This window comes from Phyllobates terribilis, unplaced genomic scaffold (genome assembly GCF_046119375.1).
Source record: "Phyllobates terribilis strain yellow unplaced genomic scaffold, ASM4611937v1 Scaffold_729__1_contigs__length_748246, whole genome shotgun sequence".
NCBI classification, from domain to species: Eukaryota; Metazoa; Chordata; class Amphibia; order Anura; family Dendrobatidae; genus Phyllobates; species Phyllobates terribilis.
Window position 1 is genome coordinate 147,654 of NW_027363489.1, and position 23,726 is coordinate 171,379.

Sequence of the window (23,726 nt, forward strand, 5' to 3'; positions counted from 1 at the left end):
CTTAATTGGTTCTCCTCCCTTCCAACGGTGTTGAGGCGGGTGGGAACAGCCGGGGGTTGAGGGTACTGTGCTAAAAGAGGTGGAGTTATGCAGATCTAAAACGCGTGGATTGCAGCAGCAGCAAGCCGAAAAGTGCAGGCATGTGAGGGATCTAGAGGTTGACAGCATGTCTTCTTAACGGGAGTCCAGGTGGCCATCTCCACAAATGGACTTTTCAGAATCCTTGGGTGGCACCGTAGTCGGAAACCAATTCTGGTTATCGCTTCTCGGCCTTTTGGCTAAGATCAAGTGTAGTATCTGTTCTTATCAGTTTAATATCTGATACGTCCCCTATCTGAGGACCATATATTAAATGGATTTTTAGAACAGGGAGATGGAAAAAGAGCTTGCTCTGTCCACTCCACGCATTGACCTGGTATTGCAGTATCTCCAGGACCGGTGCACCCCTTCTTTAATGCAGTTTCTAAAATCAGAAAGAATTGAATTCAATGCTTTTTGTTCATTTTGCTTGTTTGTCGGATTTTGGGATGGACTCTTTGGCTTTGCTTTTCTTCTCCTCGTTGGATTTTTCATGTTAAAGTTGCAGAAGCCAGATGACAAGCTCATTTTGGTTCAACTTCAGCAACTGTGCATTGCATTGCCATGTAATGTAATGTAATGCAATGCTATCTATCTAGCTCTCCCTCTATACTTCCTTTTGGATAAACAGACATATTAGGCAAGCATTTTGGAGCTTTCACCTAAATAACTACAGGTGGTGAGATAAGCTGCACAATATAATTGACCTTTCAGTATATTGTTGCACACACACCATCTATTTAGCAAATGCCCTTGTTATCAACAGCAGCCTTTTAAACTCACCTGAGCTAACAGGTATGTGAGCTGGTTACTCTGCTGCGCTTAAAATTTCTTTTTTGGTTTGCTACAATGCCTTTTCTGAAACGTTGTCTCCCTCTGCTGGAACACTGACTTCTTTCATTTAATGCCTGCAGACTATAAAAGAGAAACCAACCCAAAAAGTTTGGTTGATTAGTCTGTGGCATTCTTTTAAACTGTTGCTTATGGCGGTCTCTGTGAGCTTCTCAGTGACATTCAGCCATCCAGGTATCCCGCCTGCAGTAGACGGAATGTGGCAATGGAACGTTGGCTGCGCGTGTCATAATAGGCTCTGAGCCTTTATATACCTGCGCACAGCAGCAGCCACCTTCAATCTGCTGCTGGACAGCCAGCAGCAGCAGCAGCAGGAGAGGTAATTAATCAGCAACCCTCCTGCTAAGGGTAGACAGCTGCTCGTTCCACCCCCCCCCCCGCCTTAATTGGTTCTCCTCCCTTCCAACGGTGTTGAGGCGGGTGGGAACAGCCGGGGGTTGAGGGTACTGTGCTAAAAGAGGTGGAGTTATGCAGATCTAAAATGCGTGGATTGCAGCAGCAGCAAGCCGAAAAGTGCAGGCATGTGAGGGATCTAGAGGTTGACAGCATGTCTTCTTAACGGGAGTCCAGGTGGCCATCTCCACAAATGGACTTTTCAGAATCCTTGGGTGGCACCGTAGTCGGAAACCAATTCTGGTTATCGCTTCTCGGCCTTTTGGCTAAGATCAAGTGTAGTATCTGTTCTTATCAGTTTAATATCTGATACGTCCCCTATCTGAGGACCATATATTAAATGGATTTTTAGAACAGGGAGATGGAAAAAGAGCTTGCTCTGTCCACTCCACGCATTGACCTGGTATTGCAGTATCTCCAGGACCGGTGCACCCCTTCTTTAATGCAGTTTCTAAAATCAGAAAGAATTGAATTCAATGCTTTTTGTTCATTTTGCTTGTTTGTCGGATTTTGGGATGGACTCTTTGGCTTTGCTTTTCTTCTCCTCATTGGATTTTTCATGTTAAAGTTGCAGAAGCCAGATGACAAGCTCATTTTGGTTCAACTTCAGCAACTGTGCATTGCATTGCCATGTAATGTAATGTAATGCAATGCTATCTATCTAGCTCTCCCTCTATACTTCCTTTTGGATAAACAGACATATTAGGCAAGCATTTTGGAGCTTTCACCTAAATAACTACAGGTGGTGAGATAAGCTGCACAATATAATTGACCTTTCAGTATATTGTTGCACACACACCATCTATTTAGCAAATGCCCTTGTTATCAACAGCAGCCTTTTAAACTCACCTGAGCTAACAGGTATGTGAGCTGGTTACTCTGCTGCGCTTAAAATTTCTTTTTTGGTTTGCTACAATGCCTTTTCTGAAACGTTGTCTCCCTCTGCTGGAACACTGACTTCTTTCATTTAATGCCTGCAGACTATAAAAGAGAAACCAACCCAAAAAGTTTGGTTGATTAGTCTGTGGCATTCTTTTAAACTGTTGCTTATGGCGGTCTCTGTGAGCTTCTCAGTGACATTCAGGCATCCAGGTATCCCGCCTGCAGTAGACGGAATGTGGCAATGGAACGCTGGCTGCCCGTGTCATAATAGGCTCTGAGCCTTTATATACCTGCGCACAGCAGCAGCCACCTTCAGTCTGCTGCTGGACAGCCAGCAGCAGCAGCAGCAGGAGAGGTAATTAATCAGCAACCCTCCTGCTAAGGGTAGACAGCTGCTCGTTCCACCCCCCCCCCGCCTTAATTGGTTCTCCTCCCTTCCAACGGTGTTGAGGCGGGTGGGAACAGCCGGGGGTTGAGGGTACTGTGCTAAAAGAGGTGGAGTTATGCAGATCTAAAACGCGTGGATTGCAGCAGCAGCAAGCCGAAAAGTGCAGGCATGTGAGGGATCTAGAGGTTGACAGCATGTCTTCTTAACGGGAGTCCAGGTGGCCATCTCCACAAATGGACTTTTCAGAATCCTTGGGTGGCACCGTAGTCGGAAACCAATTCTGGTTATCGCTTCTCGGCCTTTTGGCTAAGATCAAGTGTAGTATCTGTTCTTATCAGTTTAATATCTGATACGTCCCCTATCTGGGGACCATATATTAAATGGATTTTTAGAACAGGGAGATGGAAAAAGAGCTTGCTCTGTCCACTCCACGCATTGACCTGGTATTGCAGTATCTCCAGGACCGGTGCACCCCTTCTTTAATGCAGTTTCTAAAATCAGAAAGAATTGAATTCAATGCTTTTTGTTCATTTTGCTTGTTTTTCGGATTTTGGGATGGACTCTTTGGCTTTGCTTTTCTTCTCCTCATTGGATTTTTCATGTTAAAAGTTGCAGAAGCCAGATGACAAGCTCATTTTGGTTCAACTTCAGCAACTGTGCATTGCATTGCCATGTAATGTAATGTAATGCAATGCTATCTATCTAGCTCTCCCTCTATACTTCCTTTTGGATAAACAGACATATTAGGCAAGCATTTTGGAGCTTTCACCTAAATAACTACAGGTGGTGAGATAAGCTGCACAATATAATTGACCTTTCAGTATATTGTTGCACACACACCATCTATTTAGCAAATGCCCTTGTTATCAACAGCAGCCTTTTAAACTCACCTGAGCTAACAGGTATGTGAGCTGGTTACTCTGCTGCGCTTAAAATTTCTTTTTTGGTTTGCTACAATGCCTTTTCTGAAACGTTGTCTCCCTCTGCTGGAACACTGACTTCTTTCATTTAATGCCTGCAGACTATAAAAGAGAAACCAACCCAAATAGTTTGGTTGATTAGTCTGTGGCATTCTTTTAAACTGTTGCTTATGGCGGTCTCTGTGAGCTTCTCAGTGACATTCAGCCATCCAGGTATCCCGCCTGCAGTAGACGGAATGTGGCAATGGAACGCTGGCTGCGCGTGTCATAATAGGCTCTGAGCCTTTATATACCTGCGCACAGCAGCAGCCACCTTCAGTCTGCTGCTGGACAGCCAGCAGCAGCAGCAGCAGGAGAGGTAATTAATCAGCAACCCTCCTGCTAAGGGTAGACAGCTGCTCGTTCCACCCCCCCCCCCCCGCCTTAATTGGTTCTCCTCCCTTCCAACGGTGTTGAGGCGGGTGGGAACAGCCGGGGGTTGAGGGTACTGTGCTAAAAGAGGTGGAGTTATGCAGATCTAAAACGCGTGGATTGCAGCAGCAGCAAGCCGAAAAGTGCAGGCATGTGAGGGATCTAGAGGTTGACAGCATGTCTTCTTAACGGGAGTCCAGGTGGCCATCTCCACAAATGGACTTTTCAGAATCCTTGGGTGGCATCGTAGTCGAAACCAATTCTGGTTATCGCTTCTCGGCCTTTTGGCTAAGATCAAGTGTAGTATCTGTTCTTATCAGTTTAATATCTGATACGTCCCCTATCTGGGGACCATATATTAAATGGATTTTTAGAACAGGGAGATGGAAAAAGAGCTTGCTCTGTCCACTCCACGCATTGACCTGGTATTGCAGTATCTCCAGGACCGGTGCACCCCTTCTTTAATGCAGTTTCTAAAATCAGAAAGAATTGAATTCAATGCTTTTTGTTCATTTTGCTTGTTTGTCGGATTTTGGGATGGACTCTTTGGCTTTGCTTTTCTTCTCCTCATTGGATTTTTCATGTTAAAAGTTGCAGAAGCCAGATGACAAGCTCATTTTGGTTCAACTTCAGCAACTGTGCATTGCATTGCCATGTAATGTAATGTAATGCAATGCTATCTATCTAGCTCTCCCTCTATACTTCCTTTTGGATAAACAGACATATTAGGCAAGCATTTTGGAGCTTTCACCTAAATAACTACAGGTGGTGAGATAAGCTGCACAATATAATTGACCTTTCAGTATATTGTTGCACACACACCATCTATTTAGCAAATGCCCTTGTTATCAACAGCAGCCTTTTAAACTCACCTGAGCTAACAGGTATGTGAGCTGGTTACTCTGCTGCGCTTAAAATTTCTTTTTTGGTTTGCTACAATGCCTTTTCTGAAACGTTGTCTCCCTCTGCTGGAACACTGACTTCTTTCATTTAATGCCTGCAGACTATAAAAGAGAAACCAACCCAAAAAGTTTGGTTGATTAGTCTGTGGCATTCTTTTAAACTGTTGCTTATGGCGGTCTCTGTGAGCTTCTCAGTGACATTCAGCCATCCAGGTATCCCGCCTGCAGTAGACGGAATGTGGCAATGGAACGCTGGCTGCGCGTGTCATAATAGGCTCTGAGCCTTTATATACCTGCGCACAGCAGCAGCCACCTTCAGTCTGCTGCTGGACAGCCAGCAGCAGCAGCAGCAGGAGAGGTAATTAATCAACAACCCTCCTGCTAAGGGTAGACAGCTGCTCGTTCCACCCCCCCCCCCGCCTTAATTGGTTCTCCTCCCTTCCAACGATGTTGAGGCGGGTGGGAACAGCCGGGGGTTGAGGGTACTGTGCTAAAAGAGGTGGAGTTATGCAGATCTAAAACGCGTGGATTGCAGCAGCAGCAAGCCGAAAAGTGCAGGCATGTGAGGGATCTAGAGGTTGACAGCATGTCTTCTTAACGGGAGTCCAGGTGGCCATCTCCACAAATGGACTTTTCAGAATCCTTGGGTGGCACCGTAGTCGGAAACCAATTCTGGTTATCGCTTCTCGGCCTTTTGGCTAAGATCAAGTGTAGTATCTGTTCTTATCAGTTTAATATCTGATACGTCCCCTATCTGGGGACCATATATTAAATGGATTTTTAGAACAGGGAGATGGAAAAAGAGCTTGCTCTGTCCACTCCACGCATTGACCTGGTATTGCAGTATCTCCAGGTCCGGTGCACCCCTTCTTTAATGCAGTTTCTAAAATCAGAAAGAATTGAATTCAATGCTTTTTGTTCATTTTGCTTGTTTGTCGGATTTTGGGATGGACTCTTTGGCTTTGCTTTTCTTCTCCTCATTGGATTTTTCATGTTAAAAGTTGCAGAAGCCAGATGACAAGCTCATTTTGGTTCAACTTCAGCAACTGTGCATTGCATTGCCATGTAATGTAATGTAATGCAATGCTATCTATCTAGCTCTCCCTCTATACTTCCTTTTGGATAAACAGACATATTAGGCAAGCATTTTGGAGCTTTCACCTAAATAACTACAGGTGGTGAGATAAGCTGCACAATATAATTGACCTTTCAGTATATTGTTGCACACACACCATCTATTTAGCAAATGCCCTTGTTATCAACAGCAGCCTTTTAAACTCACCTGAGCTAACAGGTATGTGAGCTGGTTACTCTGCTGCGCTTAAAATTTCTTTTTTGGTTTGCTACAATGCCTTTTCTGAAACGTTGTCTCCCTCTGCTGGAACACTGACTTCTTTCATTTATTGCCTGCAGACTATAAAAGAGAAACCAACCCAAAAAGTTTGGTTGATTAGTTTGTGGCATTCTTTTAAACTGTTGCTTATGGCGGTCTCTGTGAGCTTCTCAGTGACATTCAGCCATCCAGGTATCCCGCCTGCAGTAGACGGAATGTGGCAATGGAACGCTGGCTGCGCGTGTCATAATAGGCTCTGAGCCTTTATATACCTGCGCACAGCAGCAGCCACCTTCAGTCTGCTGCTGGACAGCCAGCAGCAGCAGCAGCAGGAGAGGTAATTAATCAGCAACCCTCCTGCTAAGGGTAGACAGCTGCTCGTTCCACCCCCCCCCGCCTTAATTGGTTCTCCTCCCTTCCAACGGTGTTGAGGCGGGTGGGAACAGCCGGGGGTTGAGGGTACTGTGCTAAAAGAGGTGGAGTTATGCAGATCTAAAACGCGTGGATTGCAGCAGCAGCAAGCCGAAAAGTGCAGGCATGTGAGGGATCTAGAGGTTGACAGCATGTCTTCTTAACGGGAGTCCAGGTGGCCATCTCCACAAATGGACTTTTCAGAATCCTTGGGTGGCACCGTAGTCGGAAACCAATTCTGGTTATCGCTTCTCGGCCTTTTGGCTAAGATCAAGTGTAGTATCTGTTCTTATCAGTTTAATATCTGATACGTCCCCTATCTGGGGACCATATATTAAATGGATTTTTAGAACAGGGAGATGGAAAAAGAGCTTGCTCTGTCCACTCCACGCATTGACCTGGTATTGCAGTATCTCCAGGTCCGGTGCACCCCTTCTTTAATGCAGTTTCTAAAATCAGAAAGAATTGAATTCAATGCTTTTTGTTCATTTTGCTTGTTTGTCGGATTTTGGGATGGACTCTTTGGCTTTGCTTTTCTTCTCCTCATTGGATTTTTCATGTTAAAAGTTGCAGAAGCCAGATGACAAGCTCATTTTGGTTCAACTTCAGCAACTGTGCATTGCATTGCCATGTAATGTAATGTAATGCAATGCTATCTATCTAGCTCTCCCTCTATACTTCCTTTTGGATAAACAGACATATTAGGCAAGCATTTTGGAGCTTTCACCTAAATAACTACAGGTGGTGAGATAAGCTGCACAATATAATTGACCTTTCAGTATATTGTTGCACACACACCATCTATTTAGCAAATGCCCTTGTTATCAACAGCAGCCTTTTAAACTCACCTGAGCTAACAGGTATGTGAGCTGGTTACTCTGCTGCGCTTAAAATTTCTTTTTTGGTTTGCTACAATGCCTTTTCTGAAACGTTGTCTCCCTCTGCTGGAACACTGACTTCTTTCATTTAATGCCTGCAGACTATAAAAGAGAAACCAACCCAAAAAGTTTGGTTGATTAGTCTGTGGCATTCTTTTAAACTGTTGCTTATGGCGGTCTCTGTGAGCTTCTCAGTGACATTCAGCCATCCAGGTATCCCGCCTGCAGTAGACGGAATGTGGCAATGGAACGCTGGCTGCGCGGGTCATAATAGGCTCTGAGCCTTTATATACCTGCGCACAGCAGCAGCCACCTTCAGTCTGCTGCTGGACAGCCAGCAGCAGCAGCAGCAGGAGAGGTAATTAATCAGCAACCCTCCTGCTAAGGGTAGACAGCTGCTCGTTCCACCCCCCCCCCCCGCCTTAATTGGTTCTCCTCCCTTCCAACGGTGTTGAGGCGGGTGGGAACAGCCGGGGGTTGAGGGTACTGTGCTAAAAGAGGTGGAGTTATGCAGATCTAAAACCCGTGGATTGCAGCAGCAGCAAGCCGAAAAGTGCAGGCATGTGAGGGATCTAGAGGTTGACAGCATGTCTTCTTAACGGGAGTCCAGGTGGCCATCTCCACAAATGGACTTTTCAGAATCCTTGGGTGGCACCATAGTCGGAAACCAATTCTGGTTATCGCTTCTCGGCCTTTTGGCTAAGATCAAGTGTAGTATCTGTTCTTATCAGTTTAATATCTGATACGTCCCCTATCTGGGGACCATATATTAAATGGATTTTTAGAACAGGGAGATGGAAAAAGAGCTTGCTCTGTCCACTCCACGCATTGACCTGGTATTGCAGTATCTCCAGGACCGGTGCACCCCTTCTTTAATGCAGTTTCTAAAATCAGAAAGAATTGAATTCAATGCTTTTTGTTCATTTTGCTTGTTTGTCGGATTTTGGGATGGACTCTTTGGCTTTGCTTTTCTTCTCCTCATTGGATTTTTCATGTTAAAAGTTGCAGAAGCCAGATGACAAGCTCATTTTGGTTCAACTTCAGCAACTGTGCATTGCATTGCCATGTAATGTAATGTAATGCAATGCTATCTATCTAGCTCTCCCTCTATACTTCCTTTTGGATAAACAGACATATTAGGCAAGCATTTTGGAGCTTTCACCTAAATAACTACAGGTGGTGAGATAAGCTGCACAATATAATTGACCTTTCAGTATATTGTTGCACACACACCATCTATTTAGCAAATGCCCTTGTTATCAACAGCAGCCTTTTAAACTCACCTGAGCTAACAGGTATGTGAGCTGGTTACTCTGCTGCGCTTAAAATTTCTTTTTTGGTTTGCTACAATGCCTTTTCTGAAACGTTGTCTCCCTCTGCTGGAACACTGACTTCTTTCATTTAATGCCTGCAGACTATAAAAGAGAAACCAACCCAAAAAGTTTGGTTGATTAGTCTGTGGCATTCTTTTAAACTGCTGCTTATGGCGGTCTCTGTGAGCTTCTCAGTGACATTCAGCCATCCAGGTATCCCGCCTGCAGTAGACGGAATGTGGCAATGGAACGCTGGCTGCGCGTGTCATAATAGGCTCTGAGCCTTTATATACCTGCGCACAGCAGCAGCCACCTTCAGTCTGCTGCTGGACAGCCAGCAGCAGCAGCAGCAGGAGAGGTAATTAATCAGCAACCCTCCTGCTAAGGGTAGACAGCTGCTCGTTCCACCCCCCCCCCGCCTTAATTGGTTCTCCTCCCTTCCAACGGTGTTGAGGCGGGTGGGAACAGCCGGGGGTTGAGGGTACTGTGCTAAAAGAGGTGGAGTTATGCAGATCTAAAACGCGTGGATTGCAGCAGCAGCAAGCCGAAAAGTGCAGGCATGTGAGGGATCTAGAGGTTGACAGCATGTCTTCTTAACGGGAGTCCAGGTGGCCATCTCCACAAATGGACTTTTCAGAATCCTTGGGTGGCACCGTAGTCGGAAACCAATTCTGGTTATCGCTTCTCGGCCTTTTGGCTAAGATCAAGTGTAGTATCTGTTCTTATCAGTTTAATATCTGATACGTCCCCTATCTGGGGACCATATATTAAATGGATTTTTAGAACAGGGAGATGGAAAAAGAGCTTGCTCTGTCCACTCCACGCATTGACCTGGTATTGCAGTATCTCCAAGACCGGTGCACCCCTTCTTTAATGCAGTTTCTAAAATCAGAAAGAATTGAATTCAATGCTTTTTGTTCATTTTGCTTGTTTGTCGGATTTTGGGATGGACTCTTTGGCTTTGCTTTTCTTCTCCTCATTGGATTTTTCATGTTAAAAGTTGCAGAAGCCAGATGACAAGCTCATTTTGGTTCAACTTCAGCAACTGTGCATTGCATTGCCATGTAATGTAATGTAATGCAATGCTATCTATCTAGCTCTCCCTCTATACTTCCTTTTGGATAAACAGACATATTAGGCAAGCATTTTGGAGCTTTCACCTAAATAACTACAGGTGGTGAGATAAGCTGCACAATATAATTGACCTTTCAGTATATTGTTGCACACACACCATCTATTTAGCAAATGCCCTTGTTATCAACAGCAGCCTTTTAAACTCACCTGAGCTAACAGGTATGTGAGCTGGTTACTCTGCTGCGCTTAAAATTTCTTTTTTGGTTTGCTACAATGCCTTTTCTGAAACGTTGTCTCCCTCTGCTGGAACACTGACTTCTTTCATTTAATGCCTGCAGACTATAAAAGAGAAACCAACCCAAACAGTTTGGTTGATTAGTCTGTGGCATTCTTTTAAACTGTTGCTTATGGCGGTCTCTGTGAGCTTCTCAGTGACATTCAGCCATCCAGGTATCCCGCCTGCAGTAGACGGAATGTGGCAATGGAACGCTGGCTGCGCGTGTCATAATAGGCTCTGAGCCTTTATATACCTGCGCACAGCAGCAGCCACCTTCAGTCTGCTGCTGGACAGCCAGCAGCAGCAGCAGCGGGAGAGGTAATTAATCAGCAACCCTCCTGCTAAGGGTAGACAGCTGCTCGTTCCACCCCCCCCCCCGCCTTAATTGGTTCTCCTCCCTTCCAACGGTGTTGAGGCGGGTGGGAACAGCTGGGGGTTGAGGGTACTGTGCTAAAAGAGGTGGAGTTATGCAGATCTAAAACGCGTGGATTGCAGCAGCAGCAAGCCGAAAAGTGCAGGCATGTGAGGGATCTAGAGGTTGACAGCATGTCTTCTTAACGGGAGTCCAGGTGGCCATCTCCACAAATGGACTTTTCAGAATCCTTGGGTGGCACCGTAGTCGGAAACCAATTCTGGTTATCGCTTCTCGGCCTTTTGGCTAAGATCAAGTGTAGTATCTGTTCTTATCAGTTTAATATCTGATACGTCCCCTATCTGGGGACCATATATTAAATGGATTTTTAGAACAGGGAGATGGAAAAAGAGCTTGCTCTGTCCACTCCACGCATTGACCTGGTATTGCAGTATCTCCAGGACCGGTGCACCCCTTCTTTAATGCAGTTTCTAAAATCAGAAAGAATTGAATTCAATGCTTTTTGTTCATTTTGCTTGTTTGTCGGATTTTGGGATGGACTCTTTGGCTTTGCTTTTCTTCTCCTCATTGGATTTTTCATGTTAAAAGTTGCAGAAGCCAGATGACAAGCTCATTTTGGTTCAACTTCAGCAACTGTGCATTGCATTGCCATGTAATGTAATGTAATGCAATGCTATCTATCTAGCTCTCCCTCTATACTTCCTTTTGGATAAACAGACATATTAGGCAAGCATTTTGGAGCTTTCACCTAAATAACTACAGGTGGTGAGATAAGCTGCACAATATAATTGACCTTTCAGTATATTGTTGCACACACACCATCTATTTAGCAAATGCCCTTGTTATCAACAGCAGCCTTTTAAACTCACCTGAGCTAACAGGTATGTGAGCTGGTTACTCTGCTGCGCTTAAAATTTCTTTTTTGGTTTGCTACAATGCCTTTTCTGAAACGTTGTCTCCCTCTGCTGGAACACTGACTTCTTTCATTTAATGCCTGCAGACTATAAAAGAGAAACCAACCCAAAAAGTTTGGTTGATTAGTCTGTGGCATTCTTTTAAACTGTTGCTTATGGCGGTCTCTGTGAGCTTCTCAGTGACATTCAGCCATCCAGGTATCCCGCCTGCAGTAGACGGAATGTGGCAATGGAACGCTGGCTGCGCGTGTCATAATAGGCTCTGAGCCTTTATATACCTGCGCACAGCAGCAGCCACCTTCAGTCTGCTGCTGGACAGCCAGCAGCAGCAGCAGGAGAGGTAATTAATCAGCAACCCTCCTGCTAAGGGTAGACAGCTGCTCGTTCCACCCCCCCCCCCCGCCTTAATTGGTTCTCCTCCCTTCCAACGGTGTTGAGGCGGGTGGGAACAGCCGGGGGTTGAGGGTACTGTGCTAAAAGAGGTGGAGTTATGCAGATCTAAAACGCGTGGATTGCAGCAGCAGCAAGCCGAAAAGTGCAGGCATGTGAGGGATCTAGAGGTTGACAGCATGTCTTCTTAACGGGAGTCCAGGTGGCCATCTCCACAAATGGACTTTTCAGAATCCTTGGGTGGCACCGTAGTCGGAAACCAATTCTGGTTATCGCTTCTCGGCCTTTTGGCTAAGATCAAGTGTAGTATCTGTTCTTATCAGTTTAATATCTGATACGTCCCCTATCTGGGGACCATATATTAAATGGATTTTTAGAACAGGGAGATGGAAAAAGAGCTTGCTCTGTCCACTCCACGCATTGACCTGGTATTGCAGTATCTCCAGGACCGGTGCACCCCTTCTTTAATGCAGTTTCTAAAATCAGAAAGAATTGAATTCAATGCTTTTTGTTCATTTTGCTTGTTTGTCGGATTTTGGGATGGACTCTTTGGCTTTGCTTTTCTTCTCCTCATTGGATTTTTCATGTTAAAAGTTGCAGAAGCCAGATGACAAGCTCATTTTGGTTCAACTTCAGCAACTGTGCATTGCATTGCCATGTAATGTAATGTAATGCAATGCTATCTATCTAGCTCTCCCTCTATACTTCCTTTTGGATAAACAGACATATTAGGCAAGCATTTTGGAGCTTTCACCTAAATAACTACAGGTGGTGAGATAAGCTGCACAATATAATTGACCTTTCAGTATATTGTTGCACACACACCATCTATTTAGCAAATGCCCTTGTTATCAACAGCAGCCTTTTAAACTCACCTGAGCTAACAGGTATGTGAGCTGGTTACTCTGCTGCGCTTAAAATTTCTTTTTTGGTTTGCTACAATGCCTTTTCTGAAACGTTGTCTCCCTCTGCTGGAACACTGACTTCTTTCATTTAATGCCTGCAGACTATAAAAGAGAAACCAACCCAAAAAGTTTGGTTGATTAGTCTGTGGCATTCTTTTAAACTGTTGCTTATGGCGGTCTCTGTGAGCTTCTCAGTGACATTCAGCCATCCAGGTATCCCGCCTGCAGTAGACGGAATGTGGCAATGGAACGCTGGCTGCGCGTGTCATAATAGGCTCTGAGCCTTTATATACCTGCGCACAGCAGCAGCCACCTTCAGTCTGCTGCTGGACAGCCAGCAGCAGCAGCAGCAGGAGAGGTAATTAATCAGCAACCCTCCTGCTAAGGGTAGACAGCTGCTCGTTCCACCCCCCCCCCCGCCTTAATTGGTTCTCCTCCCTTCCAACGGTGTTGAGGCGGGTGGGAACAGCCGGGGGTTGAGGGTACTGTGCTAAAAGAGGTGGAGTTATGCAGATCTAAAACGCGTGGATTGCAGCAGCAGCAAGCCGAAAAGTGCAGGCATGTGAGGGATCTAGAGGTTGACAGCATGTCTTCTTAACGGGAGTCCAGGTGGCCATCTCCACAAATGGACTTTTCAGAATCCTTGGGTGGCACCGTAGTCGGAAACCAATTCTGGTTATCGCTTCTCGGCCTTTTGGCTAAGATCAAGTGTAGTATCTGTTCTTATCAGTTTAATATCTGATACGTCCCCTATCTGGGGACCATATATTAAATGGATTTTTAGAACAGGGAGATGGAAAAAGAGCTTGCTCTGTCCACTCCACGCATTGACCTGGTATTGCAGTATCTCCAGGACCGGTGCACCCCTTCTTTAATGCAGTTTCTAAAATCAGAAAGAATTGAATTCAATGCTTTTTGTTCATTTTGCTTGTTTGTCGGATTTTGGGATGGACTCTTTGGCTTTGCTTTTCTTCTCCTCATTGGATTTTTCATGTTAAAAGTTGCAGAAGCCAGATGACAAGCTCATTTTGGTTCAACTTCAGCAACTGTGCATTGCATTGCCATGTAATGTAATGTAATGCAATGCTATCTATCTAGCTCTCCCTCTATACTTCCTTTTGGATAAACAGACATATTAGGCAAGCATTTTGGAGCTTTCACCTAAATAACTACAGGTGGTGAGATAAGCTGCACAATATAATTGACCTTTCAGTATATTGTTGCACACACACCATCTATTTAGCAAATGCCCTTGTTATCAACAGCAGCCTTTTAAACTCACCTGAGCTAACAGGTATGTGAGCTGGTTACTCTGCTGCGCTTAAAATTTCTTTTTTGGTTTGCTACAATGCCTTTTCTGAAACGTTGTCTCCCTCTGCTGGAACACTGACTTCTTTCATTTAATGCCTGCAGACTATAAAAGAGAAACCAACCCAAAAAGTTTGGTTGATTAGTTTGTGGCATTCTTTTAAACTGTTGCTTATGGCGGTCTCTGTGAGCTTCTCAGTGACATTCAGCCATCCAGGTATCCCGCCTGCAGTAGACGGAATGTGGCAATGGAACGCTGGCTGCGCGTGTCATAATAGGCTCTGAGCCTTTATATACCTGCGCACAGCAGCAGCCACCTTCAGTCTGCTGCTGGACAGCCAGCAGCAGCAGCAGCAGGAGAGGTAATTAATCAACAACCCTCCTGCTAAGGGTAGACAGCTGCTCGTTCCACCCCCCCCCCCCGCCTTAATTGGTTCTCCTCCCTTCCAACGATGTTGAGTCGGGTGGGAACAGCCGGGGGTTGAGGGTACTGTGCTAAAAGAGGTGGAGTTATGCAGATCTAAAACGCGTGGATTGCAGCAGCAGCAAGCCGAAAAGTGCAGGCATGTGAGGGATCTAGAGGTTGACAGCATGTCTTCTTAACGGGAGTCCAGGTGGCCATCTCCACAAATGGACTTTTCAGAATCCTTGGGTGGCACCGTAGTCGGAAACCAATTCTGGTTATCGCTTCTCGGCCTTTTGGCTAAGATCAAGTGTAGTATCTGTTCTTATCAGTTTAATATCTGATACGTCCCCTATCTGGGGACCATATATTAAATGGATTTTTAGAACAGGGAGATGGAAAAAGAGCTTGCTCTGTCCACTCCACGCATTGACCTGGTATTGCAGTATCTCCAGGACCGGTGCACCCCTTCTTTAATGCAGTTTCTAAAATCAGAAAGAATTGAATTCAATGCTTTTTGTTCATTTTGCTTGTTTGTCGGATTTTGGGATGGACTCTTTGGCTTTGCTTTTCTTCTCCTCATTGGATTTTTCATGTTAAAAGTTGCAGAAGCCAGATGACAAGCTCATTTTGGTTCAACTTCAGCAACTGTGCATTGCATTGCCATGTAATGTAATGTAATGCAATGCTATCTATCTAGCTCTCCCTCTATACTTCCTTTTGGATAAACAGACATATTAGGCAAGCATTTTGGAGCTTTCACCTAAATAACTACAGGTGGTGAGATAAGCTGCACAATATAATTGACCTTTCAGTATATTGTTGCACACACACCATCTATTTAGCAAATGCCCTTGTTATCAACAGCAGCCTTTTAAACTCACCTGAGCTAACAGGTATGTGAGCTGGTTACTCTGCTGCGCTTAAAATTTCTTTTTTGGTTTGCTACAATGCCTTTTCTGAAACGTTGTCTCCCTCTGCTGGAACACTGACTTCTTTCATTTAATGCCTGCAGACTATAAAAGAGAAACCAACCCAAAAAGTTTGGTTGATTAGTTTGTGGCATTCTTTTAAACTGTTGCTTATGGCGGTCTCTGTGAGCTTCTCAGTGACATTCAGCCATCCAGGTATCCCGCCTGCAGTAGACGGAATGTGGCAATGGAACGCTGGCTGCGCGTGTCATAATAGGCTCTGAGCCTTTATATACCTGCGCACAGCAGCAGCCACCTTCAGTCTGCTGCTGGACAGCCAGCAGCAGCAGCAGCAGGAGAGGTAATTAATCAGCAACCCTCCTGCTAAGGGTAGACAGCTGCTCGTTCCACCCCCCCCCCCGCCTTAATTGGTTCTCCTCCCTTCCAACGGTGTTGAGGCGGGTGGGAACAGCCGGGGGTTGAGGGTACTGTGCTAAAAGAGGTGGAGTTATGCAGATCTAAAACGCGTGGATTGCAGCAGCAGCAAGCCGAAAAGTGCAGGCATGTGAGGGATCTAGAGGTTGACAGCATGTCTTCTTAACGGGAGTCCAGGTGGCCATCTCCACAAATGGACTTTTCAGAATCCTTGGGTGGCATCGTAGTCGGAAACCAATTCTGGTTATCGCTTCTCGGCCTTTTGGCTAAGATCAAGTGTAGTATCTGTTCTTATCAGTTTAATATCTGATACGTCCCCTATCTGGGGACCATATATTAAATGGATTTTTAGAACAGGGAGATGGAAAAAGAGCTTGCTCTGTCCACTCCACGCATTGACCTGGTATTGCAGTATCTCCAGGACCGGTGCACCCCTTCTTTAATGCAGTTTCTAAAATCAGAAAGAATTGAATTCAATGCTTTTTGTTCATTTTGCTTGTTTGTCGGATTTTGGGATGGACTCTTTGGCTTTGCTTTTCTTCTCCTCATTGGATTTTTCATGTTAAAAGTTGCAGAAGCCAGATGACAAGCTCATTTTGGTTCAACTTCAGCAACTGTGCATTGCATTGCCATGTAATGTAATGTAATGCAATGCTATCTATCTAGCTCTCCCTCTATACTTCCTTTTGGATAAACAGACATATTAGGCAAGCATTTTGGAGCTTTCACCTAAATAACTACAGGTGGTGAGATAAGCTGCACAATATAATTGACCTTTCAGTATATTGTTGCACACACACCATCTATTTAGCAAATGCCCTTGTTATCAACAGCAGCCTTTTAAACTCACCTGAGCTAACAGGTATGTGAGCTGGTTACTCTGCTGCGCTTAAAATTTCTTTTTTGGTTTGCTACAATGCCTTTTCTGAAACGTTGTCTCCCTCTGCTGGAACACTGACTTCTTTCATTTAATGCCTGCAGACTATAAAAGAGAAACCAACCCAAAAAGTTTGGTTGATTAGTCTGTGGCATTCTTTTAAACTGTTGCTTATGGCGGTCTCTGTGAGCTTCTCAGTGACATTCAGCCATCCAGGTATCCCGCCTGCAGTAGACGGAATGTGGCAATGGAACGCTGGCTGCGCGTGTCATAATAGGCTCTGAGCCTTTATATACCTGCGCACAGCAGCAGCCACCTTCAGTCTGCTGCTGGACAGCCAGCAGCAGCAGCAGCAGGAGAGGTAATTAATCAACAACCCTCCTGCTAAGGGTAGACAGCTGCTCGTTCCACCCCCCCCCCCCGCCTTAATTGGTTCTCCTCCCTTCCAACGATGTTGAGGCGGGTGGGAACAGCCGGGGGTTGAGGGTACTGTGCTAAAAGAGGTGGAGTTATGCAGATCTAAAACGCGTGGATTGCAGCAGCAGCAAGCCGAAAAGTGCAGGCATGTGAGGGATCTAGAGGTTGACAGCATGTCTTCTTAACGGGAGTCCAGGTGGCCATCTCCACAAATGGACTTTTCAGAATCCTTGGGTGGCACCGTAGTCGGAAACCAATTCTGGTTATCGCTTCTCGGCCTTTTGGCTAAGATCAAGTGTAGTATCTGTTCTTATCAGTTTAATATCTGATACGTCCCCTATCTGGGGACCATATATTAAATGGATTTTTAGAACAGGGAGATGGAAAAAGAGCTTGCTCTGTCCACTCCACGCATTGACCTGGTATTGCAGTATCTCCAGGACCGGTGCACCCCTTCTTTAATGCAGTTTCTAAAATCAGAAAGAATTGAATTCAATGCTTTTTGTTCATTTTGCTTGTTTGTCGGATTTTGGGATGGACTCTTTGGCTTTGCTTTTCTTCTCCTCATTGGATTTTTCATGTTAAAAGTTGCAGAAGCCAGATGACAAGCTCATTTTGGTTCAACTTCAGCAACTGTGCATTGCATTGCCATGTAATGTAATGTAATGCAATGCTATCTATCTAGCTCTCCCTCTATACTTCCTTTTGGATAAACAGACATATTAGGCAAGCATTTTGGAGCTTTCACCTAAATAACTACAGGTGGTGAGATAAGCTGCACAATATAATTGACCTTTCAGTATATTGTTGCACACACACCATCTATTTAGCAAATGCCCTTGTTATCAACAGCAGCCTTTTAAACTCACCTGAGCTAACAGGTATGTGAGCTGGTTACTCTGCTGCGCTTAAAATTTCTTTTTTGGTTTGCTACAATGCCTTTTCTGAAACGTTGTCTCCCTCTGCTGGAACACTGACTTCTTTCATTTAATGCCTGCAGACTATAAAAGAGAAACCAACCCAAAAAGTTTGGTTGATTAGTTTGTGGCATTCTTTTAAACTGTTGCTTATGGCGGTCTCTGTGAGCTTCTCAGTGACATTCAGCCATCCAGGTATCCCGCCTGCAGTAGACGGAATGTGGCAATGGAACGCTGGCTGCGCGTGTCATAATAGGCTCTGAGCCTTTATATACCTGCGCACAGCAGCAGCCACCTTCAGTCTGCTGCTGGACAGCCAGCAGCAGCAGCAGCAGGAGAGGTAATTAATCAGCAACCCTCCTGCTAAGGGTAGACAGCTGCTCGTTCCACCCCCCCCCGCCTTAATTGGTTCTCCTCCCTTCCAACGGTGTTGAGGCGGGTGGGAACAGCCGGGGGTTGAGGGTACTGTGCTAAAAGAGGTGGAGTTATGCAGATCTAAAACGCGTGGATTGCAGCAGCAGCAAGCCGAAAAGTGCAGGCATGTGAGGGATCTAGAGGTTGACAGCATGTCTTCTTAACGGGAGTCCAGGTGGCCATCTCCACAAATGGACTTTTCAGAATCCTTGGGTGGCACCATAGTCGGAAACCAATTCTGGTTATCGCTTCTCGGCCTTTTGGCTAAGATCAAGTGTAGTATCTGTTCTTATCAGTTTAATATCTGATACGTCCCCTATCTGGGGACCATATATTAAATGGATTTTTAGAACAGGGAGATGGAAAAAGAGCTTGCTCTGTCCACTCCACGCATTGACCTGGTATTGCAGTATCTCCAGGACCGGTGCACCCCTTCTTTAATGCAGTTTCTAAAATCAGAAAGAATTGAATTCAATGCTTTTTGTTCATTTTGCTTGTTTGTCGGATTTTGGGATGGACTCTTTGGCTTTGCTTTTCTTCTCCTCATTGGATTTTTCATGTTAAAAGTTGCAGAAGCCAGATGACAAGCTCATTTTGGTTCAACTTCAGCAACTGTGTATTGCATTGCCATGTAATGTAATGTAATGCAATGCTATCTATCTAGCTCTCCCTCTATACTTCCTTTTGGATAAACAGACATATTAGGCAAGCATTTTGGAGCTTTCACCTAAATAACTACAGGTGGTGAGATAAGCTGCACAATATAATTGACCTTTCAGTATATTGTTGCACACACACCATCTATTTAGCAAATGCCCTTGTTATCAACAGCAGCCTTTTAAACTCACCTGAGCTAACAGGTATGTGAGCTGGTTACTCTGCTGCGCTTAAAATTTCTTTTTTGGTTTGCTACAATGCCTTTTCTGAAACGTTGTCTCCCTCTGCTGGAACACTGACTTCTTTCATTTAATGCCTGCAGACTATAAAAGAGAAACCAACCCAAAAAGTTTGGTTGATTAGTCTGTGGCATTCTTTTAAACTGTTGCTTATGGCGGTCTCTGTGAGCTTCTCAGTGACATTCAGCCATCCAGGTATCCCGCCTGCAGTAGACGGAATGTGGCAATGGAACGCTGGCTGCGCGTGTCATAATAGGCTCTGAGCCTTTATATACCTGCGCACAGCAGCAGCCACCTTCAGTCTGCTGCTGGACAGCCAGCAGCAGCAGCAGCAGGAGAGGTAATTAATCAGCAACCCTCCTGCTAAGGGTAGACAGCTGCTCGTTCCACCCCCCCCCCGCCTTAATTGGTTCTCCTCCCTTCCAACGGTGTTGAGGCGGGTGGGAACAGCCGGGGGTTGAGGGTACTGTGCTAAAAGATGTGGAGTTATGCAGATCTAAAACGCGTGGATTGCAGCAGCAGCAAGCCGAAAAGTGCAGGCATGTGAGGGATCTAGAGGTTGACAGCATGTCTTCTTAACGGGAGTCCAGGTGGCCATCTCCACAAATGGACTTTTCAGAATCCTTGGGTGGCACCGTAGTCGGAAACGAATTCTGGTTATCGCTTCTCGGCCTTTTGGCTAAGATCAAGTGTAGTATCTGTTCTTATCAGTTTAATATCTGATACGTCCCCTATCTGGGGACCATATATTAAATGGATTTTTAGAACAGGGAGATGGTAAAAGAGCTTGCTCTGTCCACTCCACGCATTGACCTGGTATTGCAGTATCTCCAGGACCGGTGCACCCCTTCTTTAATGCAGTTTCTAAAATCAGAAAGAATTGAATTCAATGCTTTTTGTTCATTTTGCTTGTTTGTCGGATTTTGGGATGAACTCTTTGGCTTTGCTTTTCTTCTCCTCATTGGATTTTTCATGTTAAAAGTTGCAGAAGCCAGATGACAAGCTCATTTTGGTTCAACTTCAGCAACTGTGCATTGCATTGCCATGTAATGTAATGTAATGCAATGCTATCTATCTAGCTCTCCCTCTATACTTCCTTTTGGATAAACAGACATATTAGGCAAGCATTTTGGAGCTTTCACCTAAATAACTACAGGTGGTGAGATAAGCTGCACTATATAATTGACCTTTCAGTATATTGTTGCACACACACCATCTATTTAGCAAATGCCCTTGTTATCAACAGCAGCCTTTTAAACTCACCTGAGCTAACAGGTATGTGAGCTGGTTACTCTGCTGCGCTTAAAATTTATTTTTTGGTTTGCTACAATGCCTTTTCTGAAACGTTGTCTCCCTCTGCTGGAACACTGACTTCTTTCATTTAATGCCTGCAGACTATAAAAGAGAAACCAACCCAAAAAGTTTGGTTGATTAGTCTGTGGCATTCTTTTAAACTGTTGCTTATGGCGGTCTCTGTGAGCTTCTCAGTGACATTCAGCCATCCAGGTATCCCGCCTGCAGTAGACGGAATGTGGCAATGGAACGCTGGCTGCGCGTGTCATAATAGGCTCTGAGCCTTTATATACCTGCGCACAGCAGCAGCCACCTTCAGTCTGCTGCTGGACAGCCAGCAGCAGCAGCAGCAGGAGAGGTAATTAATCAGCAACCCTCCTGCTAAGGGTAGACAGCTGCTCGTTCCACCCCCCCCCCCGCCTTAATTGGTTCTCCTCCCTTCCAACGGTGTTGAGGCGGGTGGGAACAGCCGGGGGTTGAGGGTACTGTGCTAAAAGAGGTGGAGTTATGCAGATCTAAAACGCGTGGATTGCAGCAGCAGCAAGCCGAAAAGTGCAGGCATGTGAGGGATCTAGAGGTTGACAGCATGTCTTCTTAACGGGAGTCCAGGTGGCCATCTCCACAAATGGACTTTTCAGAATCCTTGGGTGGCACCGTAGTCGGAAACCAATTCTGGTTATCGCTTCTCGGCCTTTTGGCTAAGATCAAGTGTAGTATCTGTTCTTATCAGTTTAATATCTGATACGTCCCCTATCTGGGGACCATATATTAAATGGATTTTTAGAACAGGGAGAAGGAAAAAGAGCTTGCTCTGTCCACTCCACGCATTGACCTGGTATTGCAGTATCTCCAGGACCGGTGCACCCCTTCTTTAATGCAGTTTCTAAAATCAGAAAGAATTGAATTCAATGCTTTTTGTTCATTTTGCTTGTTTGTCGGATTTTGGGATGGACTCTTTGGCTTTGCTTTTCTTCTCCTCATTGGATTTTTCATGTTAAAAGTTGCAGAAGCCAGATGACAAGCTCATTTTGGTTCAACTTCAGCAACTGTGCATTGCATTGCCATGTTAAGTAATGTAATGCAATGCTATCTATCTAGCTCTCCCTCTATACTTCCTTTTGGATAAACAGACATATTAGGCAAGCATTTTGGAGCTTTCACCTAAATAACTACAGGTGGTGAGATAAGCTGCACAATATAATTGACCTTTCAGTATATTGTTGCACACACACCATCTATTTAGCAAATGCCCTTGTTATCAACAGCAGCCTTTTAAACTCACCTGAACTAACAGGTATGTGAGCTCGTTACTCTGCTGCGCTTAAAATTTCTTTTTTGGTTTGCTACAATGCCTTTTCTGAAACGTTGTCTCCCTCTGCTGGAACACTGACTTCTTTCATTTAATGCCTGCAGACTATAAAAGAGAAACCAACCCAAAAAGTTTGGTTGATTAGTCTGTGGCATTCTTTTAAACTGTTGCTTATGGCGGTCTCTGTGAGCTTCTCAGTGACATTCAGCCATCCAGGTATCCCGCCTGCAGTAGACGGAATGTGGCAATGGAACGCTGGCTGCGCGTGTCATAATAGGCTCTGAGCCTTTATATACCTGCGCACAGCAGCAGCCACCTTCAGTCTGCTGCTGGACAGCCAGCAGCAGCAGCAGCAGGAGAGGTAATTAATCAGCAACCCTCCTGCTAAGGGTAGACAGCTGCTCGTTCCACCCCCCCCCCCCCTTAATTGGTTCTCCTCCCTTCCAACGGTGTTGAGGCGGGTGGGAACAGCCGGGGGTTGAGGGTACTGTGCTAAAAGAGGTGGAGTTATGCAGATCTAAAACGCGTGGATTGCAGCAGCAGCAAGCCGAAAAGTGCAGGCATGTGAGGGATCTAGAGATTGACAGCATGTCTTCTTAACGGGAGTCCAGGTGGCCATCTCCACAAATGGACTTTTCAGAATCCTTGGGTGGCACCGTAGTCGGAAACCAATTCTGGTTATCGCTTCTCGGCCTTTTGGCTAAGATCAAGTGTAGTATCTGTTCTTATCAGTTTAATATCTGATACGTCCCCTATCTGGGGACCATATATTAAATGGATTTTTAGAACAGGGAGATGGAAAAAGAGCTTGCTCTGTCCACTCCACGCATTGACCTGGTATTGCAGTATCTCCAGGACCGGTGCACCCCTTCTTTAATGCAGTTTCTAAAATCAGAAAGAATTGAATTCAATGCTTTTTGTTCATTTTGCTTGTTTGTCGGATTTTGGGATGGACTCTTTGGCTTTGCTTTTCTTCTCCTCATTGGATTTTTCATGTTAAAAGTTGCAGAAGCCAGATGACAAGCTCATTTTGGTTCAACTTCAGCAACTGTGCATTGCATTGCCATGTAATGTAATGTAATGCAATGCTATCTATCTAGCTCTCCCTCTATACTTCCTTTTGGATAAACAGACATATTAGGCAAGCATTTTGGAGCTTTCACCTAAATAACTACAGGTGGTGAGATAAGCTGCACAATACAATTGACCTTTCAGTATATTGTTGCACACACACCATCTATTTAGCAAATGCCCTTGTTATCAACAGCAGCCTTTTAAACTCACCTGAGCTAACAGGTATGTGAGCTGGTTACTCTGCTGCGCTTAAAATTTCTTTTTTGGTTTGCTACAATGCCTTTTCTGAAATGTTGTCTCCCTCTGCTGGAACACTGACTTCTTTCATTTAATGCCTGCAGACTATAAAAGAGAAACCAACCCAAAAAGTTTGGTTGATTAGTCTGTGGCATTCTTTTAAACTGTTGCTTATGGCGGTCTCTGTGAGCTTCTCAGTGACATTCAGCCATCCAGGTATCCCGCCTGCAGTAGACGGAATGTGGCAATGGAACGCTGGCTGCGCGTGTCATAATAGGCTCTGAGCCTTTATATACCTGCGCACAGCAGCAGCCACCTTCAGTCTGCTGCTGGACAGCCAGCAGCAGCAGCAGCAGGAGAGGTAATTAATCAGCAACCCTCCTGCTAAGGGTAGACAGCTGCTCGTTCCACCCCCCCCCCCGCCTTAATTGGTTCTCCTCCCTTCCAACGGTGTTGAGGCGGGTGGGAACAGCCGGGGGTTGAGGGTACTGTGCTAAAAGAGGTGGAGTTATGCAGATCTAAAACGCGTGGATTGCAGCAG

The 23,726-nt window shown here is 45.1% G+C and overlaps 18 non-coding genes across 18 annotated transcripts; all 18 read left to right on the plus strand.

Moving 5' to 3' along the window:
• The first annotated feature begins 258 nt into the window (after positions 1–258).
• On the plus strand, positions 259–449 carry LOC141237322 (U2 spliceosomal RNA). The gene has a single exon (XR_012302878.1). It is a non-coding gene; the product is annotated as a U2 spliceosomal RNA (small nuclear RNA).
• A 1,120-nt stretch (positions 450–1,569) lies between these two features.
• On the plus strand, positions 1,570–1,760 carry LOC141237323 (U2 spliceosomal RNA). The gene has a single exon (XR_012302879.1). It is a non-coding gene; the product is annotated as a U2 spliceosomal RNA (small nuclear RNA).
• A 1,119-nt stretch (positions 1,761–2,879) lies between these two features.
• Positions 2,880–3,070, plus strand: LOC141236902 (U2 spliceosomal RNA). The gene has a single exon (XR_012302472.1). It is a non-coding gene; the product is annotated as a U2 spliceosomal RNA (small nuclear RNA).
• Positions 3,071–4,192: 1,122 nt separating this feature from the next.
• LOC141236903 (U2 spliceosomal RNA) lies at positions 4,193–4,383 on the plus strand. The gene has a single exon (XR_012302473.1). It is a non-coding gene; the product is annotated as a U2 spliceosomal RNA (small nuclear RNA).
• A 1,121-nt stretch (positions 4,384–5,504) lies between these two features.
• Positions 5,505–5,695, plus strand: LOC141236953 (U2 spliceosomal RNA). Its single transcript, XR_012302520.1, has one exon. It is a non-coding gene; the product is annotated as a U2 spliceosomal RNA (small nuclear RNA).
• Positions 5,696–6,814: 1,119 nt separating this feature from the next.
• On the plus strand, positions 6,815–7,005 carry LOC141236964 (U2 spliceosomal RNA). The gene has a single exon (XR_012302531.1). It is a non-coding gene; the product is annotated as a U2 spliceosomal RNA (small nuclear RNA).
• A 1,122-nt stretch (positions 7,006–8,127) lies between these two features.
• On the plus strand, positions 8,128–8,318 carry LOC141236904 (U2 spliceosomal RNA). Its single transcript, XR_012302474.1, has one exon. It is a non-coding gene; the product is annotated as a U2 spliceosomal RNA (small nuclear RNA).
• A 1,120-nt stretch (positions 8,319–9,438) lies between these two features.
• LOC141237297 (U2 spliceosomal RNA) lies at positions 9,439–9,629 on the plus strand. The gene has a single exon (XR_012302853.1). It is a non-coding gene; the product is annotated as a U2 spliceosomal RNA (small nuclear RNA).
• A 1,121-nt stretch (positions 9,630–10,750) lies between these two features.
• LOC141236905 (U2 spliceosomal RNA) lies at positions 10,751–10,941 on the plus strand. The gene has a single exon (XR_012302475.1). It is a non-coding gene; the product is annotated as a U2 spliceosomal RNA (small nuclear RNA).
• Positions 10,942–12,060: 1,119 nt separating this feature from the next.
• LOC141236907 (U2 spliceosomal RNA) lies at positions 12,061–12,251 on the plus strand. Its single transcript, XR_012302477.1, has one exon. It is a non-coding gene; the product is annotated as a U2 spliceosomal RNA (small nuclear RNA).
• A 1,121-nt stretch (positions 12,252–13,372) lies between these two features.
• Positions 13,373–13,563, plus strand: LOC141236908 (U2 spliceosomal RNA). The gene has a single exon (XR_012302478.1). It is a non-coding gene; the product is annotated as a U2 spliceosomal RNA (small nuclear RNA).
• Positions 13,564–14,685: 1,122 nt separating this feature from the next.
• Positions 14,686–14,876, plus strand: LOC141236909 (U2 spliceosomal RNA). Its single transcript, XR_012302479.1, has one exon. It is a non-coding gene; the product is annotated as a U2 spliceosomal RNA (small nuclear RNA).
• Positions 14,877–15,997: 1,121 nt separating this feature from the next.
• Positions 15,998–16,188, plus strand: LOC141236910 (U2 spliceosomal RNA). Its single transcript, XR_012302480.1, has one exon. It is a non-coding gene; the product is annotated as a U2 spliceosomal RNA (small nuclear RNA).
• Positions 16,189–17,310: 1,122 nt separating this feature from the next.
• LOC141236911 (U2 spliceosomal RNA) lies at positions 17,311–17,501 on the plus strand. The gene has a single exon (XR_012302481.1). It is a non-coding gene; the product is annotated as a U2 spliceosomal RNA (small nuclear RNA).
• Positions 17,502–18,620: 1,119 nt separating this feature from the next.
• Positions 18,621–18,811, plus strand: LOC141236913 (U2 spliceosomal RNA). The gene has a single exon (XR_012302482.1). It is a non-coding gene; the product is annotated as a U2 spliceosomal RNA (small nuclear RNA).
• Positions 18,812–19,931: 1,120 nt separating this feature from the next.
• On the plus strand, positions 19,932–20,122 carry LOC141237236 (U2 spliceosomal RNA). Its single transcript, XR_012302793.1, has one exon. It is a non-coding gene; the product is annotated as a U2 spliceosomal RNA (small nuclear RNA).
• Positions 20,123–21,243: 1,121 nt separating this feature from the next.
• LOC141237256 (U2 spliceosomal RNA) lies at positions 21,244–21,434 on the plus strand. Its single transcript, XR_012302812.1, has one exon. It is a non-coding gene; the product is annotated as a U2 spliceosomal RNA (small nuclear RNA).
• A 1,120-nt stretch (positions 21,435–22,554) lies between these two features.
• Positions 22,555–22,745, plus strand: LOC141236914 (U2 spliceosomal RNA). Its single transcript, XR_012302483.1, has one exon. It is a non-coding gene; the product is annotated as a U2 spliceosomal RNA (small nuclear RNA).
• Positions 22,746–23,726: the final 981 nt, after the last annotated feature.